General features: G+C 38.0%; 1 pseudogene; it reads right to left on the bottom strand.

Moving 5' to 3' along the window:
- Positions 1 to 5,766: 5,766 nt before the first annotated feature.
- LOC149225224 (polyubiquitin 11-like) lies at positions 5,767 to 13,690 on the bottom strand (annotated as a pseudogene).
- Positions 13,691 to 22,488: the final 8,798 nt, after the last annotated feature.

The raw sequence follows: 22,488 nt of genomic DNA, 5'->3' as shown, positions 1-22,488 counted from the left end.
TCTTTTTAATATAATCTCTATATTTTGAATAGTTTGGTTCGAGACAACGAAACAAAAATTCATATATATTTGTATACTTGATTGAAAAGAGAAATGTTAAACATGTAAAGCATTGTAAAAATACTAAACCATTTATTCATAATGCCAATATGTAAAAATGCTAACTCATGTATTCATAATGCCAATGATCTTGATGTTAAGGAATATACCATATTAATAGAAAAGTCAATAATGTTGATGTTTAAGGAAGATATTATATTTATAGAAAAGTTTTGGTTCACACTGGCAAAAGATCATTTTCTCTTTAGATAATGATATTATTAGTCATTTGATCATTCTCTCTCTAGATAATGATACCATTTATATGATTAGTCATTTGATTATTGTGGTGGCAATAATCATTAGTCATACCATTATTTTTTATTTACTATTATTTTTTAGAAGAAGGATGAATATAAAATCATAAATAGTGAGTAGAAAATAATGCATATTGATTTATTTTTTCAAGAAAATTAGAAACAATTTTATATATTAAAGTTGGAAACGAGTCAGGTCTTTTACAATCAAAATTTTTTCTGATTTAAATATTTGTAGAGATAAATTATAAGAGTATATGGTGCTACCCATATTATTTATAACCATTCTACTTACATCATTTATATTATAGTTTCTCCAAAAGAACTCATAAAATTTCATAAAACGACAAAACATATATTCTATAAAGGGATTGTCTACTTGGTACTTTCCATCTTTTCCAGTGGACTTCCATCTTGGACTGCTTCCACAGTTTGACCAGGTACCAGGATCAGGTCGAATCCGTGATGCTCATGTCATGTTCCACCTCCCCTTCTTCCTGAGTATTGGTAGTGGGCCTTTCTCCCAGTCCAAAGACCTCTTTAAGCACTCCAATAGTCGTTTCCACTTTTACCTCCATATGGTCCACCTTAAAATTCAAGTTAATCATTACAGTGTTCAGATGCTCCACTACTTTCTATAGTAGCTCCAGATCCTTTCCAATCCCAACTAGATGAGTAAAAACCATAGTTATTTGATCATGCACCTCCTGAATTACTTACTTCCCTGTCTTTTCTACCATGGTCGTCATATATCCATTGTTTGAATTCCCTTGCTCCTCTGCACTATCGTCGCTTCCGTTGAGACTTGTTGAGGCCATTTTGCGAACAATCCTTCCTTGCACATAGATTATTCTTTGGTTTAACTGCTTCACCCAATTCTTTGACATAATTCCATATTCCTTGTCAATTGATGCACACATCTTGTTTGGCGCAACCCAACTTGGTCCAGCTTTCATCAAAGACTCCACATTTTGAGGAGCGGAGCGTGCAAAGCCCGTGAAGTTATATTTACCACGCGATGTTTAGGGGCTTTGCGGTGGGTCAAAGCCCCTTATTTTACAATGGGGATTGGGTGTTAGTTCATTGTTTTGTCAGATCCATGGTATGTGAACCATGGTCTTGTAGTAATGAAATCGATATAAGAAGATGTAATAATTTGTCAAGGATAGCTAAGTCATAGATGAATCATTGATATTTTATGTCTTTAGTCTGTATTTTTGGGCCTGAAGGATCTACAGCTGAGTGCACAGAGGCTTGGAAGAGTTTGCAGTTGAGTGCACAGACCACCTACAACTAGGTGTGTAGGTTAAAGAAGTTGTATGTATTAAAGATCTATATTAATAAAGAAGAAGTTTTGGAAAAATCTTGTATCTTTGTGTTCATTATCTGTGTTTATACATATTTTTATGCATGTTTTTTACTGAATTATGCGAAAGTATACATGTTATACTATTTTCTGATATGTTTATGAAATATGTACAAGTATGTGATGTAAAGCATCATCGCGAAGTCTTTTGTGTATCCGAAGTTGTAGATAAGTATTAAAAATAAGAAATCACATGGGTGCCACAATGCGCATATCCCTCTGGCTGTAGAAACTTGGTCCTGCAACCTCCCATAATCACTTCGGGTGAGACTGTGACCTGCATGCAAGTTGTTGCCGAGAGGGCCAGTGGTTGATGGTTTTGTTGGTGTGTAGTACACTTTGAACCTTGGTCAAGCCCCCTTAAACCAACACATCCCATTGCATTTAAAATCATTCTCAGGATACAGATCAAACACAACATGGTATACCATCCTTGCCACCACCATTTTGCATTCAAATTGACTTGCTTCCACTTAAAGCAACTGGAGAGATGTATTGAATCTTCCTTCCTCATCCTTCAAATTTAATATCATGCGGAAGGTATTCCACTTGGCCTTCAGCATGGTACTAAGATCCATGAGCCTATAAATGGAGTTAATATAACCTGGTTGTTGACTTCCACCCCCAAGAAATTCCTACCCAACCTTGAGACAATAATCGAGCATGTTTAATCTATCCTCTTTAATGCTTGTTTTATTCCAAATGTCACCTAGTAGAATTTTATTTATTTGATCATTTAAGGGACATGACTTATTTGAGGTTGGGATTGATCAATGATCAATGCTCCTTGTTCTAATGCATCACCAATATTGGCTTGAATATCTGCCTCACAATTATTCTCACATTTTACATGGTATAATTTGAAATCATCTAATTTTATTAGAAGGATCATAATCCTTATAAACATAAAAGAATTTTTTGTTTCTATGAGATGCTTGTTCCTAAAGGACCTTGAACACCTTTGGATGAAAACCATTGAATCACCAACTATATTTAGATGCCTTAGACCTTTGGAGATAACTATCTTCAAACCTTGCCAGAGAGATAAGGCTTCATCTTGGTTGTTTATTTCCTTTCCCAATCCTCCCCTGAAACCAACTTGAAGGAGATTGGAATTCCTAGATAGGTAAAGGAATTCCTCTCTAAATTGATTGGGAAGCCAAAGATTCAGGAGATTTCTAGCAAAGTGGGCCTAGGACAATTCCAACCTATCAACTGACATTTCAAATTGATCACACCTCTAGAAAAGATGAGATAAGGAGACACCACTAAGGAGAAGGATGAGCAGAGGAATGGTGGAATGATGACATCTAAAGCATCCGATTGAGGATAAATTCTAAATTTCATAATAGAAGGAAAACATTAAATGTTTAGTAAGCTATGACAAAGCACTTTAACAGTGAATTCTGAAATAAATCCTTGCTAAACTAAACATCAAGACATAACATTTCAAGCATGATTTGTAACAAAGAAAAACTCACATATACAAGAGAAACCATCACCATAAGCAATTAACACATGAATCCCTGTAAAAGTCGACTTAAGCCTTCATCATTCACTAAACATTTTCTGAAAATATATAATGCACAATGTTTTATTTCTCTAACTCTGACCAACCAACCCTTTTCACACTAAAATTCATAAAATATATACAATTATCTCATACTTGGACTTAGGGGGTCGAGCTCAACCATTTCCTCAAAGATAGAGTCAGCTACATTAGATTTAAAAACTGTCTGCTAGGAAATAGGGACCGAATTTTTGGAAAATAGGGGTCACATATTAGACCATATCTCTTGAATCATGATATTTGTTATAAAAATGAAGGAGGTTTTGTATATGATATTTTTCTTGAGAGAAACCTCTCTCAAGTTTATAAAATTATTCTCCACATCCTCGGAATCAGCACCAAAGGATCATGAATGAAACAAGAAATTACGAAATCTAAAAAATAAGTTGTAAATATTCACTTGAATCTTCCAATATATGTCACTTGTGAATAACCTGAAGGAGGTTATTTTAATTTAGCTCATTCTTAACAACAACAAAAAATTAAATTTTGAAAATTCATCTTCATTTGGTCAGAAATAGATTTTGAAGGTAATTGCTAAAACATTAAAAAATGCAGCAAAAGTGCAGCGAGCTTCCTTTTCATATTATATGATCAATGCTTGAATGTTGAACCTGCAAGACACTTAAGGAAACTTTTCATAACCATGAGATTCAATTACATGAGGTTTAGGTTCAAATTTCAAGGTCAAAATGTTGACTATGTGGAAGCGCAGTGCATTCGCTACACTACTTCTTTCTTCAACAAAAGTGCAATGAATTCATGATTTACATGCTTTTGATCACCTCTTAGATTTATTAATGTGTCACACATGTGAAAGAAAAATTTTAAAACATTATATACCTATTGGATAACATATTTTCATCAGCATCCTCGAAAAACACCACCTACAACAGAAGCACAACAAATTCATTTGGATAGGTTTGACTAAGTGTTTGGGTTTGTAACCGAGGAAAATAGTTAGTTGACAATGTTGATGACCTTAATAACCTTCTTTGAACCTCCATGCGTAAAAAGGAATTCCAAAATCATAACCCTTAACTAAAACTTCATGCCTTTGACAGTAGCACAACGCAAGGAAGAAACACAACAAAATGGAGAAGCACAACAACAACTTGAAATGATTATGATATGATTACTCGACCTTGCAACTGACTTGAAAAGAAACCACTTAACTCGAATCATTGATGAAAACTCAAATTTGTCATGATCTTCACTCATGACTTGATTGACACATTTTCCTAAACTTACTAAATTTAGACCTGTTGGAAATACTGAGAGGGGGGGTGAATTAGTATTTCTTACTATTTATTTTTTAATTATTCTAGTGATTGCCAACAACCTATATAGGTATGTATATGTATACACAGAACATAGAAATCAACAACTGAATTTAATGCTTTTATTAAAACTCAAGACAGTGCAAAGAAATAAATACAATATAAGTATAAATCTGATTGTGAATAGTTGCCAAGCTCCAACTTGGACTTCAGTGAGGCTCCAACCTCCAGAGCACCAACTCTGTTTTGCAGTGGTTCTGCACTTAGGAGCACCTACCCCAATGACTTTAGTCCTGTTCTGTTCTGAGGCTCGAACCTCTTGGGCTCCAACCCAACCTTGGTATAAACAGGTATGCTGTTGCACTCTATTCAGTTGAGGTTGTCTCACTCCTGCTCTCCTGCCTCTGCTGCTTCTGCTGCCTCTACAGCCTCCGCTGCTTTTTCTGCCTCTTTTGCCTCTGCTCCTTCTACTATCTCACCCTCGGGTTCTTCACCACCATAACCTCTCCAATAGTTCTCTGTTTCTACTGTTTTATACATTCCCATGCCTTTGTCCATTCGTTTCCGCTTACACCGTCTCTTAGGCATCCTCCTCAGTCGCTGTCATTTCCTCTGACTCGCTTGATCTTTCAGCTTCCCTCCTTGATCGCTGATGACCAATTCTTCTCATTACTGTCTTTGTCTTCTATTTGTCCTTCTGAGGAATTTATGGGTACTTGTGGGATTAATTTGGAGTATGACTCAAAGAAATAAGCTGGGCCAAACAGTGACCCACTAGCATTCTCTGGTGAGTGAAGAAGTTTCCTGGCAATATGCCGATGAATGCCGAGCTGTCTAAAAGCCATTAGGTAAGGATTTTATAAATTATTATTTTGAAAGAGACTTCGGCCAGTAGCACCAATAAGTGACGGACATGTCTCTATTTTCTACCTTTGAAAGACTTCTGATAATAAAAGATATAAGCCCAAATTTCTGAACGGTCGCAACAGAACACTTCGGATTCGAGATGGATAGCAATTAGGTTGAATAGTGGTCACAAGGTATTCATATCATCCAATGCTTCAATACACTCTTTGAGAAAGTGTTTAACAGAAGCACCTCAACTGTTCTAGTAGTACAACCAAGTTAATTCATTTGCGGCGGAACTTGAAGAGAGCACAAGAGAAATCCAGAGAGTGTAAGAGATGAATACTATCACATCAACTGGAAACCTGTGCGATTGACCCCGCACCGTTCGATCATCACATCGAGATTCGACGGTCTCCGTTGTTTCTTCATGCACGTTAAACGTCGTTCTCTTTCCCACCGTTGATTACATTCACCGCTTGATCTAACGGTGATCGCGCCTCCCGCTTTTGTTAAGTGCTCACTCGTTAATGCGCGATCGCGGCGTTTCACGCCCATCACTTCAGCCACGTGTCGCGCATTAACTAGATCGCGCGGCCATATACAGAAACCGCCTTGCCCCCAAAGGTGGTGCGGGGAATACCACCCACCTGCGAAACCGCCTGTCCCCCAGCTGTTAACCTCCGCGCATATTTCGCGTGTGAGGACCGTTGGATCCACTGCTTTTTGATCCGACGACTCACATTCAATCATGTTAGAGCTTTCGATTTCCAGAATGATGGTCTTGCGAGTGAGGGTTTTGACAAAGATCTGCATTCCCCCTCTGAGACGGAGAACGAGGTGAAGAGTAGATTCCTTCTGAATGTTGTAATCTGCAAGGGTTCGGCCATCCTCAAGCTGTTTTCCAGCAAAATGAGCCTCTGCTGATCAGGAGGAATTCCCTCCTTGTCCTGGATCTTTTCCTTAACATTGTCAATAGTATCTGAGCTCTCCACCTCTAGCGTTATGGTCTTTCCGGTCAATGTCTTGACGAATATCTACATCCTGAAATCTAAAATTTACGAACAAAACACCTGAAATAAATTTCTTGAGAAAACGGTTCACACAGACATTATGAAAATTTCCCAACTCTGGATTGAAACAGCATATTTCTATGGTTTTTGCTCCGATAATGGTTTCTACTCCGATGGCTCTATGTGCTCCTCTTCTTCGGCTCTGTGTGCTTCGATAATGGTTTCTACTCTGATGGCTCTGTGTGCTCCTCTTCTTCGGCTTTGTCTACTCCTCTCATCTCTATCTGCTCCTCGAATATTTCCATATTGACATCAATGACAATCTGTGTCCAACAATCTCCCCCTTTGTTATTGATGCAATATTCTTCTGCTTTCTCCCTCTTTGACATCAATGGCAAAGGGATGCATATGGATTCCCTTGTCAAATTGCTCCCCCTGTCCTGCTACATCTTTATGAATGAACTTGAGTGATTATAAAGAAATAACCCCCATCTTTTGACGCAGATGTTCGAATGCTTCTCGAGGAAGAGGTTTTGTGAAAATATCAGCTATCTGCTCCTTAGCACTGATGTATTCCAGGACAATGTTTTGTTCAGTTACTTGTTCATGGAGGAAATGATACTTGATTGGTATGTGTTTGGTTCTTGAGTGCATCACAAGATTTTTGCTGAGACTGATAGCACTTGTGTTTTCACAATATACGGAAATTGGTTGATCTGTACATATGTTGAGATATTTTAGAGCTTCCTTCATCCATAGTATCTGAGAACAACAGTCTGTTGCAGCAATATACTCAGCTTCGGCTGTGGATAATGATATGGATGACTACTTTTTGCTGAGCCAGGATACCAAACAGTCTCCTAGGAAGAATTCATTTCCACTAGTGCTTTTCCGATCATCTATATTTCTAGCCCAATCAGCATCGGTGTATGCAGTTATAGTCAGTGTTGAGTCCTTTGGGTACCAAAGACCGAAATCAGAATTTCCCTTTAGATATATGAGAATTCTTTTTACAGCTAATAAATGGGATTTTTTGGGAGCAGATTGAAATCTTCCCACCATTCCTACTGCTTGCATTATGTCTGGTCATGTAGCTGTTATGTATAGAAGGGCTCCAGTCATTGACTTGTAATGAGTTGCATCTGCTAGAGGGGAGTCATCATCTTTGCTCAGTTTGCAATTTGTGGTCATAGGTGTGCTCAATGGTGCACAATCCTCCATTCTATATTTTGAGCATGTCTTTTAGATATTTGGTTTGAGATATACACAATCCTGCTCTAGTTTGAGATATTTGAAGTCCAAGGAAGTGGGACAACTCTCCTATCATTGACAACTCAAACTCTTTTGACATGTTTTGAGAAAATTCATGGCTCATTTCATCATTATTACTAGCAAAAATCAGATCATCGACATAAACAAGAGCAACTAGTAACTTACCTTGATCTGTCTTTATGTATAGATTACTTCCAGCCACTCCCTTTTTGAAGCCTTGTTGTTGTAGCTCTAGGAGCTTGTTTCAACCCATATAAAGCGTTTTTCAACTTACAAACTAAGTCCTTTCCTGCTGTTAGATCAAAACCTTCTGGCTGCTCCATGTAGACTTCCTCCTTGAGTTCCCCATTTAGAAATTCTGATTTCATGTCCATTTGATAGATTTTGAATCCTTTTGAGCAAGCAAATGCCAAGAACATCCTGATAGCTTCCATACGGGCCACTAGTGCAAATGTCTCTTCAAAGTCAATTCCTTCAATTTGTGAATATCCTTTGCAGACAAGTCTTGCCTTGTTTTTGATAACTTGTCCTTCCTCATTCATTTTATTTTTGAACACCCATTTGGTTCCTATTATGTTTTTGTCCTTTGGACGAGGTACCAGCTCCCATGTCTTGTTCTTCTCAATTTGGGTCATTTCTTCTTCCATGGCTTTTACCCAATGAGGATCCTTACTTGCTTCTGCAAATGTTTCTGGTTCTATCATAGATAGGAGGGCAATGACTTTTCTCTTGGGTGTAATTGTTATCCTTCTTCGGGTCTGCACACCTTCATCTTTATCACCAATGATCTACTCTTCTGGATGGTGTCTTTGGACATACTTCATCTTAGAAGGGGTATTAGGTGGTTCTCTTTCCTCTTCTTCTTCTTCTTCTTCCTTATCTATTTCTTCTTATTCAATGGGAGAGTCATCTTCATGTTCTTCAATTTCCTTTACTGGAAGATCTTCATCAACCTTTACATCAATGATTTCCACTATTTTCTTCAGTCGATAATTGTAGCACTTGTAAGCCTTGCTCCGTGTAGAGTATCCAAGAAATATCCCTTCATCAACCCGAGAATCAAACTTTCTTGGTGAACCATCATTTATTTTTATGAAACACTTGCTTCCAAAGATCTTGAAGTACTTGATCGAAGCAGGTCTTCCTTTCCATAGCTCATAAGGAGTTTTATCACAATTTGGTCTTAATTGAGTTCGATTCAGTGTGTAGACAACTGTCCCTACTTCTTCTCTCTAGAATTTAGGTTGTAAGTCTGCTGCTAATAGCATAGTTCTTGCCATTTCTTGGACTGTTTGGTTTCTTCTTTCAACTACCCCATTTTTCTGAGGTGTTATGGCAGCCAAGAATTCCCTTTTAATTCCATGATTATTACAGAACTCACTAAACTCGTTTGATGTGAATTCTCCTCCTTTGTCTGTTCTGAGGCACTTAATTTTTGAATCTTTTTCATTTTCTACAAGGGCTTTTAGATTCTTGAAACACTCAAAAGTTTCAGATTTATACTTTATGAAATATATCCACATCATTCTAATATAATCATCAACAAATAACACAAAGTACCTTTCTCCTTGGAGTGCTTGATTTCTAGTTGGCCCACATACATCAGAATGGATGATCTCTAAGGGCTTCGATGTAGAGTGTTCCTTTGTCTTGTGGCTGATTCTGGTCTACTTTCCATGTTGACATGGAACACATACTGCTTGATTTGGTTTGAACAGCCTTGGGATGTCTCGTACAACTTTGATCTTGCTGATATTGATCAGATTTTCGAAGCTTGTATGTCCAAGTCACTTGTGCCACAGACAACTCTCATCTGTCTGGCTCAAGTAGCATTTATTTTCTTGAATCTTGTTCAGAATGTAAATGTTGTTTGGTGTCCTCACCCCTTTTTCCACAAGTTTCCCTGAGGCAGAGTTCCTTATTTCACAATCTTTGGTGCTGAAAACAACCTTATGTCCTTGATCACAGATTTGGCTGACACTCAAGAGGTTGTGTTTGAGTCCATCAACCAGCAGAGCATCTTTAGCTTTTCCTTTTCCATTGATCAGAGTAACTGTTCTTTTTCCTGCAATTCTGCCAGATCCGCTTCCAAAGGACACATTCCCTTCCTTTTTTCTCAGTGAGACAAACTTCCTTCTGTCTCCTGTCATGTGTCTGGAGCACCCACTATCTATAAACCACTGGTTTCCATTATTTTGAGCATATAGAGCCAGGCTGCATTTGTCCATGCTGGATTTCTTGCTACTCGTCTTTCTTCCTTTGAGTGGGCAGTCTTGTTCATAGTGTCCATTATTGTAGTAGAAAGAGCAAATCAGATCAAATTTGGTCAAGGGATCAAATGAATTAAAGTTTTTGATTTGTCCCTGCCTTTTGGGGGCATATGAGTTGATTATTCTATCCTTTAGCTTTGTCTTTTCACTTCTGCGAGCCATACAATGTCTAGCTTGATGGCCGAAGTTTTTACAGTGAAAGCAGTGTCCAAGAAATATGGTTTTGTACTTGTTGAAGCAACCACGGTTTGAGTTGACTTCCTTCCTGGGAATTACTCCTCCCTCGTTCTTTGGATTTGCGATGGGCCCTTGGTGGAGTACAGGTTTGTATTTGCTGTGGTGTCCATGATTCGACTCCACATTCTTCTTTGGAGTAATTCTCTCTTCATTCTTGGGATCTGGGGTGTACTTTTCATCTTTTGGATTGCAGGAAAGTGCATTGGCATAGCTTTTCACATTATTCTTAGTGCTTGAGGATTCTCCTGTGAAACCTATTCTAGACTTGTCATGTTGAGGTTTTTGATTTTTCAGAATAGTCTCAAGTATTTGAGAGCTTTTATAGTCCTTTTTAATTTGCTCCAACTCCTTTCTCAGAGACACTATTTCGGCCTCGCATTCTTCACAAGTCTCTTCCTTTTATTTAAGCTTGGCTTCCAAGAGGTCTTCTCTCCTTCTTATTTTCTTGTTTTCCACTTTGAGAGAAATGATTTTGTTCCGTAGTTTCTCATTTTCTTCAATGGCACTTATTAATAGTTCATCTACATTTCCTTCCAGCCCTGAGTCATCATCTTCTGCGAGTGCCATGAATAATGCTTCTTGGCTTTCATCATGATTGCTTTCCTCTTCTGATTTCCTTTTGATGACCATAAAATCATCCTCATCAGACTCATCTTGCTTGGAGAAGAAGTTTTTGTTATTGAACCCTTTCTTTTTATGCGCCATTCTTTTAGAATTTCCTTCATCATCACTGTCATGTTTATGAGGACATTTTGCTGCATAATGGCCTATTTTACCACATTTAAAATAGATAAGAGGATACTTGCCTTTAATCTTAGATCCTTTCTTCAGTTTTCATACAAATTGAGCCAATTCGGATTTCACATCTGACTCATCACTACAGTCATTCCTTTCTTTCCCCTTCTTTGACCTTGAGGCTTTGAATGCTGCATCTTTGGAGCTTGGGACACCTTTCCTCATTTCATAGGTAGTGAGAATTCCATGGAGTTCATCCATTTTGAGGGTATCTAGATCCTTTGCTTCTTCTATAGCGCTTATTTTTGAGTCAAACCTGTCTGGAAGAGACCTTAATACCTTTTGAACAATGGTACTTTCTTCAATTTTTTCGTCCAATCCTTTCAAGGAATTTACCACTTCAGCTACTTGGAGGAGGTATGCTGCAATATCTTCTTCATCTTCCATCCTCAAACTTTCAAATTGTCTTCTGTGAGTTTGAAGCTTTGCCTTTTTGACTTTTGATTCTCCATCGTACAAGCCAACTAGCTTCTCCCACATTTCTTTGGTCGAGGTACAGTGCATGATTTTTGTAAACTTGGAATCAGTGATTCCACTAGTGATGGAGTTCATGGCCTTTGCATTTGCGATGTAGGCTTTCCTCTCGTCTTGGTCTGTTGGAAGAGTGGAAGTAGTTTTGTATTCATTTTGAACAAAATGCCAGACTTCAGGTCCAAGGGACATTAAGTAGTAAGTCATTCTTTTCTTCCAGAAACCAAAGTTAGTGCCATCGAACAAAGGAGGTCTTCTTGATGCTTCGTGGTTTCTCATCATGGCTGTGGATCCTTCTTCAAGCTGTTAGGCTAGTATGAAGAAGCCTGCTCTGATACCAATTGTTGGAAATACTGAGGGGGGTGAATCAGTATTTCTTACTATTTATTTTTTAATTGTTCTAGTGATTGCCAACAACCTATATAGATATGTATATGTATACACAGAACACAGAAATCAACAGCTGAATTTAATTCTTTTATTAAAACTCAACACAATGCAAAGAAATAAATACAATATAAGTATAAATCTGATTGTGAATAGTTGCCAAGCTCCAACTTGGACTTCAGTGAGGCTCCAACCTCCAGAGCACCAACTCTGTTTTGCAGTGGTTCTACACTTAGGAGCACCTACCCCAATGACTTTAGTCCTGTTCAGTTCTGAGGCTCCAACCCAACCTTGGTATAAACAGGTATGTTGCTGCACTCTATTCAGCTGAGGTTGTCTCACTCCTGATCTCCTGCCTCTACAGCCTCCGCTGCTTTTTCTGCTTCTTTTGCCTCTACTCCTTCTACTATCTCACCCTCGGGTTCTTCACCACCATAACCTCTCCAATAGTTCTTTGTTTATACTGTTTTATACATTCCCATGCCTTTGTCTATTTGTTTCCGCTTACACTGTCTCTTAGGCTTCCTCCTCAGTCGTTGTCGTTTCCTCTGACTCGCTTGATCTTTCAGTGTCCCTCCTTGATCGTTAATGACCAATTATTCTCATTACTGTCTTTGTCTTCTATTTGTCCTTCCGAGGAATTTATGGGTACTTGTGGGATTAATCTGGAGTATGACTCAAAGAAATAAGCTGGGCCAAATAGTGACCCACTAGCATTCTCTGGTGAGTGAAAAAGTTTCCTGGCAATATGTTGATGAATGCCGAGCTGTCTAAAAGCCATTAGGTAAGGATTTTATAAATTATTATTTTGGAAGAGACTTTGGCTGGTAGCACCAATAAACGACGGACATGTCTCTATTTTCTACCTTTGAAAGACTTCTGATAATAAAAGATATAAACCCAAATTTCTGAACGGTTGAAGCAGAACACTTCGGATTCGAGATGGATAACAATTAGGTTGAATAGTGGTCACAAGGTATTCATATCATACAATGCTTCAATACACTCATTGAGAAAGTGTTTAACAACAACGCCTCAACTGTTCTAGCGGTACAACCAAGTTAATTCATTTGCGGCGGAACTTGAAGAGAGCACAAGAGAAATCCAGAGAGTGCAAGAGCTGAATACTTTCACATCAACCGGAAACCCGTGTGATTGACCCCGCGCCGTTCGATCATTGCATCGAGATCCGACGGTCTCCGTTGTTTCTTCACACGCATTAAATGTCGTTCTCTTTCCCACCGTTGATTACATTCACCGCTTGATCTAATGGTGATCGCGCCTCCCGCTTTTGTTAAGTGCTCACTCGTTAATGCGTGATCGCGGCGGTTTTGCGCCCGTCACTTCAGCCATGTGTCACGCATTAATTGGATTGCGTGGCCATATACGGAAACCGCCTTGGGCCCAAAGGTAGTGCGGGTAATACCACCCGCCCGTGAAACCGCCTGTCCCCCGGCTGTTAACCTCCGCGCGTATTTCGCGTGCGACGACCGTTGGATCCACTGCTTTTTGATCCGACGACTCACATTCAATCGTGTCAGAGCTTTCGACTTCCAGAATGATGGTCTTGCCAGTGAGGGTTTTGACAAAGATCTGCATTCCCCCTCTGAGACGGAGAACGAGGTGAAGAGTAGATTCCTTCTGAATGTTATAATCTGCGAGGGTTCGGCCATCCTCAAGTTGTTTGCCAGCAAAAATGAGCCTCTGCTGATCAGGAGGAATTCCCTCCTTGTCCTGGATCTTTGCCTTAACATTGTCTATCGTATCTGAGCTCTCCACCTCAAGCGTTATGGTCTTTCCGGTCAATGTCTTCACGAATATCTGCATCCTGAAATCTAAAATTTACGAACAAAACACCTGAAATAAATTTCTTGAGAAAACGGTTCACACAGACATTACGAAAATTTCCCAACGCTGGATTGAAACAACATATTTATATGGTTTCTGCTCCGATGGCTCTGTGTGCTCCTCTTCTTCGGCTCTGTCTGCTCCGATGGCTTTGTGTGCTCCTCTTCTTCGGTTCTGTCTTCTCCTCTCGTCTCTATCCGCTCCTCGAATATTTCCATTTTGACATCAATGACAATCTGTGTCCAACAAGACCTTAGGAATCAATGGCTATTTCCATCATCACTTGAAACATTTTTGGCATAACCCTAACGTAGAGTCAAATTAATCACATGATCTCACACTTCTCTCAAAATAATAATAACTTGATATCTAAGAGATCATAGCAAAACTTTACAAATTGACAACAATAATGAAAATACTAAGCTTCACTTTGATTACTATATAATATGGGACACTAACATTGGCTCCAATGGGATGGAATCCTCCCTGTGAGGTGCCAAAGAACATTGTATACCATGTGCTTATCCCTTGGCTTGTTCCCAATCATAATCTTGATTGCTGCTCTGAATTGCAACCAACTTATTCTATACCCAAGTCCATTGAAACTAGAATCATTGTACAAACTGAAAATCAAAATTGCACACTGCAAACTAAAAAGGCTACCACTGTAATTTTAAAATACATACTACCGAAAAGGATGCTTAGAACTATGAGCTTATGCACAAGAATTCCTACCTGCTCCAAGATGCGGAATTCTTTTTTGAATAAAGTGATACTAAAATAACAATGCCACCAATCAAGTAAATGGCCTCTTAACTAATGCTTGTATTCAGCTGATGACAATTCAACATGATAACTGAAATGAATCCATGTGTTCATGAATAACACAAAATCCACCTTTACAATTGTTGCTTGTTCTATGTCCTATTTTTCACCATAAAACTCATAATTATTTCTAAGTGAAATAATAGTATGTTTTTCACTCTTCTCATCCACAAGAAAAAGCTTTGAATTTTCTTGAAAGACTGCAAATGGAACAACTACATCATGTATAATAGGAGTGTCAAGAATTAACCTTTCATGTGCTTCAACCAAAATATGATCTTGATTTTCAAAACATTCTATGTTTGTTACTTCAAGAGGTAGATTTTCCTTAATAAAGTCTTCAATTTCAAAAGGCTCTAGAACAACCCTTTCATTTCAATGTTTTCCTGCAGCTTATGATGGTCAATTTTAATCCTAGCATCCTCAAAATTTTATGCTTCATGTATATCACCTTGAGAAAATGGATGCATGAGTAATCCTTTATAAAAGTTTGAATTGAGAGTTTCTAGAGTAGCAGATTTAACAAACATTTGAAAAAGATTGATTTTAATGTATTCTTCAATAACTAGCATAGTAAGATGTAATTGTATGTCACATACCTTTTTAATCTCATTGTCTTGGGATGCATTTGCATGTTGTTGAGAATAAGATTTTTCAAAAGGATTTATAATTCTCTCTTCTTCAATCACTGACCCAGAAGATGAATAAACTGATTGACGATCTATTTCCTTTTCTTGATCATTTGAAATCTATTGAATATGTTCATCAAGTTCATGAGGACAAACCTGAATATCATGGCAATTGTCTTCATCATTTACTATTTCCTTCTGATGCTTAAAATAATTCATGAAATGCCTCTATAATCTTATCATCCATAAGCTCATCTCTCCATAAACATTTTCCATATGCTGAATGAAACTTTCAACATGTTGACAATGATCTTGAACCAACAATAATGATGGATATGATTCCTTAAAATGTTAAAATAATATTTTGTGGAAATTATTTAAGGAATATATACTAGAATTTGGTAATCCTTCATACCAATATCATGCATCTTCTTCTAAGGTTGCCATAAACACCTTCATCGTACATTCCTCATGAAATTCAACCTTAAGTCTATGTACATGCATGTGAAATTTGACCAAATGAAGAGCAGTATCATCTCCTTTTTGATCTATGAATTTTGGCAAATATGTTTGCCAATCTACATGAAGCACATGATTTGGAAAACCTGGAATATGGATATGATTTAAGGGAGCGTACCTTGCAAATATATAACTCATCTTGAGCGAGAAGAATTTCTAGTAAAACCTTGATTTCTAGATCCTGCTGCCAGTGGAGTCTTTGGATTAGGATGAAACTTGATTGGAGTCGAAAGGTGAAAGGTACAACCTTCATGTGTTTGGCTTTTTTTCACCATTATAAGTCAAATATGATCTTCAGGATTCTTTCCTGGGGAAGATGGAACCTTTCACTCCTCGAAAACAACACAACTATGTTAACATTTCGTAATTCCTCGAGGCTGAGGAGAGGAACCGAAAGGTAACCACAAGCCATTTTAAAACTAGAATCTAGGCCTTCTGGCTTCAGAGAGGGTTCTCTCTATATGAATCTTCAACTACTTAGATGAATAGTTGTCTTAGGTTTTAGGCTAGGTATTAATATAAGAGAGGAATAGGTTTCTAATGGTTTGATGGCAGGGGAGAGGGAAAATCCATTGGGCATGGAGTCAAATCAATATAATGATTTCAATGGTATGATGGGGAAAATTAGGAAATCTTAGACAAGAGAAAGATAGGAAATCATTATGGTGTTTTATTCAAATTCGTTATAGAGGGGTGAGAATAGGAATGGTGGAATGACGACATCTAAAGCGTCTGACTGAGGATGAATTCTAAATTTCATAATAGAAGGAAAACATTAAATGTTTAGTAAGCTATGAAAAAGCAGTTTAACATTGAATTCTGAAATAAATCCTTGCTAAACTAAACAGGAAGACATAAAATTTAAAGTGTGATTTGTAGCAAATAAAAACTCACATATATAGGAGAAAAGATCACCATAATCACTTGACACATGAACCCCTGTAAAAGTCGACTTAAGCCTTCATCATTCATTGAAAATTTTCTGAAAATATACAATGCACATTGTTTTCTTTCTCTAACCCTGACCAACCAACCCTTTATACACTAAAATTAATAAAATATATACAATTATCTCATCCTTGGACTTAGGGGGTCGAGCTCAATGATTTCCCCAAAGATAGAATCATTTACATTAGACTTAGAAACTGCCTGCTAGGAAATAGGGACCAAATTTATGGAAAATAGGGATCAAATATTAGACCATATATCTCTAATAATGAAATAATTTACAAAAATGAAGGAGGTTTTTGTAGATGAGATTGTTATTGAGTAAAGCCTCTCTCATTTTTCTAAAATTATTCTCCATATCCTTGGAATCTGCATCGAAATATCATGAATAAAACATGAAATTACGAAATCTGAAAAATAAGATCTTCCTCCTCCTCATTTGGATTGCTAAGAACATTGAAAGGATTGGTGGAGGTGGTACTTGTTTTATTACCTTTTTCTCCTTGAGGTTTTTGAAGTGGTCCTTTGATCCAGATTTATGCAGGAATGCAATAAGTTATAGAGATAACCATAAATACAAAGATGCAACAAAGATAATACTTCATTTCATTAATGTAAAATACTAAAATATGCTTACAAAAAGAAATGGAAATAAACTAGCTCGAGTGATGGTAGCTTATCTCTAAGAAGAGATGTGGCGGCTACATGCCTCTAAACTATGTTACAATGAGGCTCAAGGGCCTTTTTATTATTGAACAATAAGAGCAAACCCTAAACAACTAAAACCCTAACCCAAGGAGATGTAACACCAAGCGTTTATGGGCCCCGTTGGGGTTAGTTGGACAACCAACTTCTCGGGGTCGTAGCTTGGTCATGTTATCTCCGTTTCACGTGCATGATACCCCATTGGCAAGATCTCTCTGAGGACTACGACGGAAAAGATGATTTTATTAAAACATTATAGGTAGTAGATTACCAAAAAAGCATCGTTTAGGGTCTTAAAATGGCTACGGAATTTTAGGACTCAAAAACTACTAAAAATAGTAAATTGTGCTATAATTAAGGAAAATTAAAGAGATAGCTGTGGGGGTCCAAGTTGGATAGGCGGGTGGCCACCAACATCCACCTAGATCACTCGTCCCCCATTAGGAAGCAATGGTCCCCATTGTGTTGAGTGCCTCCATGAGATGGGGAAACTTTTACTGAACTTGGTCCCTGGTGAGCTGTTATGTAATCTCTGATGTGTCCAATAATGGTGGGAAGCATGGTCAAGTGTGGTCCACACTGAACACTCGATGCAAGCCAAGGAATGGGGGGATGTTGTGCTCCAAAGCATTGTTTCCCATAACCTTGGTAATGGTGTAAGGACCATATTGGAGTGGTTTGAGCTTCCGATGGGCTCCTGTAAGGCGTTCTTTCTGCATATGCAACCAGACTTTGTCACCCACTTGAAACTTATGTGGTAGTCGATGTTGATCATGTCGCTGCTTGTACTTGGAATTTTCTAGAATGGAGTGGCGATATATCGGCTCGTTGGGTAGAGGTGCTCTGGGAGTCAAATCGAATGAATGATTGACCTGACAGTGCAATGGTACCCCTGTAGGTGAGGAGAAGATGTTCCATTATTATTTCATGACCGTATCCACCTGTTTCTGTTGCGTGGAGGAACCCTTCCCGGGGCCATGGATGTGGCTATGATCTTCCCCTTACTTTGAGAGCGAACTAGAAAGAAAATAAATTTCCTAGTCTGGGAGATTATCTTACTGCATTTCTTAGCAGAGCACAAAGAGGTCGCAGTAGGTGGGGCTACCTCTGGTATCCTATATAATGAGCTACCCAAAGAAATAATAACAGCACGAGGCCTTGACTCATACACCATGTCGCTTCCACAATTATGGTTGGCGTAATAATACATCACAAACATCAAGAGGTGCAACATCACACAATACCTCATTTGTAGGGAAGGCAACACTGCTGGTGGACTCAGAGATATCGTCCTTGGTGAAGCCACCTGATGTTGTACGGATGCAGGTGTGGTGTGGTCGGTAGGCCCAGCTACTTCATGACCTCTGTTGAAATGAGGTTATTTTAGCTGCCACTGTCGATAATGAATTGCAACGACGAACCCTTCACCCACATTTGTGAGTGGAAAAGACGCTCCCCCTTCTCTAGATCTTCAGGCTCATTCTTCTGGACCTTGGCTGTGGCAATAGTGGCACTGGGCTACGCATCAATGATTTGCGTCCCTTTGTCATTCCCCTTATCAAGTTCTGACTCAGGGTTGGAACATGCATCTAATTCTGAAGCCTTCAACTCAGCCACCAGTGAATGCTTGGTCCGACACTCACATGTGTTGTGAGTGGGGCTCTTATGGAACTCACACCACTTTCCTGTGTCCTTCTTTGACTTCGTGCTATTGTTCTTTTCTTGCGGCTTTGATGGGTTGTCTTGGTTCACACTGTCTTAGGTTCGTCCTTAGTTCTGCAGTTTGGGGAAGGGTTCCCATTGCTTTAAATTCATGGATCCAAAGTCTCGCTTCTTCTATTTAAAATTCTGCTCGATCTTGACATCGTATCGATACGTCGTGTTGAGCGAGGAGATGTCCAAGAACTCCATCTCATCCTGGATGTACCTATGTAGGCAGTCACAGTATTTGAGTGCCAAATGCCGCTCAGAATCCTTGATACCCAACTTTGTGTGAAGGGTATGAAAAATATTGGTAAACTCCAGCATGTCTTGGTCTCTTCCCTACCGCAGCGTGGTCCACTTTATGTATTGATCCTCATTGCTTCCGACAGGGTAGTACTGCTCCTTAATGGCATCTCGGAATGAATTCCAAGTGGGAGCGGCTGAAAACAGTGAATTCATGCTTTCATCCTTCTATTCACACTAGGTTTCCCACCAGTCCTTGATGTGGGGGGCGGATTTGAGAAGAGAAAAAGTAATATTTTTTTGGCAGTAAAAATCATGAACAGAAAAATATCCTTCTAGTAGATTCAACCATTTATCTACGGTGTTTGCATCTATTTGACCCTCGAATATGGGGATTTCAAATTTAACTTGTACCTTAAAAGATGTGCGCGTCCAAAGTAGCCGTTGGAAGTAGATGTGTCACCCCTGGGTAGCCATTGAAGGATTTGGGTAAAGCTTTCCATCATCATGTTCCTTTGTCACTTGAGGGCTTCTTCGAGCAAGATTTTGATTGGATCTCCTGCCCACTCATCTTTCTTTTCATCCGCCATGGGAGGCCATCGGGGTTTGGGAGGCTGATCTTCCAAAGGTTCAACCAGATCGAGCCCTAACCTCTTATATCCCGACCTTGTTGGGGACATGAAAAGAAAAACAGAGAAAGAGCAGACCTTTCTGATACCACTGATCCAGATTTATGTAGGAACACAACTAGTTACAGAGATAACCATAAATAGAGAGATGCAACAAAAATAATACTTCATTTCATTAATGTAAAATACTAAAATATGCTTACAAACAGAAATGGAAATAAACTGGCTCGGGCGATGGTAGCTTATCTCTTAGAAGAGATGTGGAGACTACATGCCTCTGAACTGTGTTACAATGAGGCTCAAGGGCCTTTTTATTATTGAACAATAAGAGCAAACCCTAAACAACCAAAACCATAAACCGAGGAGATGTAACACTAAGAGTTTATGGGCCCCGTTGGGTTTAGTTGGATAGCCAACTTCTCGAGGTCGTGACTTGGCCATATTATCTCTGTTTAACGTGCATGATACCCCGTTGGAAAGATCTATCGGAGGAATACAATGAAAAAGGCGATTTTGGCAAAAACAAATTGGTGATAAATTGCCAAAAAAACGTCGTTTAGGGCCTCAAAACGGCTTCAGAAGTTTAGGACCCAAAAAACCTCTAAAAATAGTAAATTGTGCTATAATTAAGGAAATTGAAAAACTGAAAGAGACAGTTGTGGGGGTCCAAGTGGGATAGGCAGGTGGCCACCAACATCCACCTGGATCATCCTTTCCCTTTCGATCCACCTTTCCTCTTCTTTTGCCACTACTCCTCCTGGGGGGTTGAGATATCCATATTTTTGCACTACACTGCTTTGAATTTTTTAAATAGTGAACTTACTCTTAATTATATCACTACAACGTTGATTTCTTAATATTCACATTTTCAGAAAACTATTTTAAAAGATATGTAATGGACAAAAACTACCTTTTGTCCTCAATTTCATTAAATATGGATTAATTTCAACCTAATCCCTTTTTGACAAAATTCAAAGTTAGTATTTATCAAGTACAAAATTGAGGTTTCTAAAGTGCAAAATCTAATTTTAAAGGTGCCAATATCAAGTTCCAAAATTACTTGGATTCATTTTTTTTCATTTTCTAAAAATGATTTTGTGCATTTTTATTAGGAAATAAAGAATAAGATACAACATAAGAAATTGGTGGAAAAAGAATTAAGCCAATTCTTCCCTTGTACAATATTAATTCCAATGATACAATTTTATAATACATGAATAAAACCACCTCATAAATACATTGTTCTCACATGAGCACCTCATCCAGAGGCAAGGCATGGAGGAGGAAAAATGGGATTTAATAAACAATTCAAGTAAAAATTATATCCCATAATGTGAAATACATAAAAGTGGTTTATGACATAATGATTGGATAGGGAGTCATAGGATAATAACCCCCCCCAATCATATGCATGAAAAATAATACTAACAAAGCAGTATAAAATGGTACCATATCCGAGTCTTCATGTTGAATCTCCTATGAAAGTATTTGATGAATATATACCCAAAAAACTACCAAATATGGATGTTATTAACCCATGAATCTAAAAATTCCCATTGTGTAAACATGTGAGCCAAAAAGTCTATTATTGTTCACTAATGTGAACTCCAATATATGATGAGAATGAAACCTGAGAAGTGAATCAACTGCAAATATTACACAAACATGAAAATACCTAACAACACAATCAAATGCCAAGCAATAATACAAAAGGGTCAAGTCATCCTCTATTAAATCAAATGACCATCTAAGTGAACAAAATGTCCACAAAAGTGCTCTTACAAAATCACACACAAATAGTGTCAATCAACCTCTCAATCATGTATCTTATATGTGATCCAACTATAAGAAATTGAACCATAATTATGCCAAATAATTGTTGATTAGTGAACCAAGTGTCCTACTGGAATTTCTTTATACTTGAATTAATCATGTTAAGAAAACTCAAACACATTAATTCATGTTACATAAAAATGTGACAAGTGGAAAAAACCTCATTGAATGACCAAATTGGCAGTTTATCTCAAGTGATGAAACCTTTGCAATGTTGTTGCTAATATCGTTGTCAACCACTTAACATTTTGTTATTTATTCTTGTCAAAATTTTATTTATGAGAACTGTCATCAATATTACCCATTTTATTAGCTAGAAGGAGAGACATCATGAGCTTTCTTGTGGGCTACCCTTGACCAATTCATCACTACATCTAGTGATTTTAGGTGACTCCTTGATTTGGAGATTTTGATTTATCATTAATCATCTTCACTTCATTTAATGACCATTTTCACTTCATTGATGGTTATAGTTTACCACTAACCATTTTCATTGATTAATGTACCCCACCACACCCAAACCTTAAGATGCAAGAGAGTTTCATCAATCTACTCCCCCTTTGGAGTTGCAAGAAAGTATCATTATCATTTCATTGTTTGTTATATGACGTTTCTTACTCAAGAGAGAATTTTGTGGTAATACTAATATAATTGATTGGCTATTGATGACCATTGCCAAGGATTGATCCACTAATAGAGAATCTTCAATATTTCACGTATTCTAATTTGGAGCATATGTATA

This window comes from Pinus tabuliformis, chromosome J (genome assembly GCF_031772625.1).
Source record: "Pinus tabuliformis cultivar Carrire ecotype Pingquan chromosome J, CPIR1, whole genome shotgun sequence".
NCBI classification, from domain to species: Eukaryota; Viridiplantae; Streptophyta; class Pinopsida; order Pinales; family Pinaceae; genus Pinus; species Pinus tabuliformis.
The sequence above is the reverse complement of the archived record's forward strand: the minus strand, read 5'-3'. Positions and strand labels throughout refer to the sequence as shown.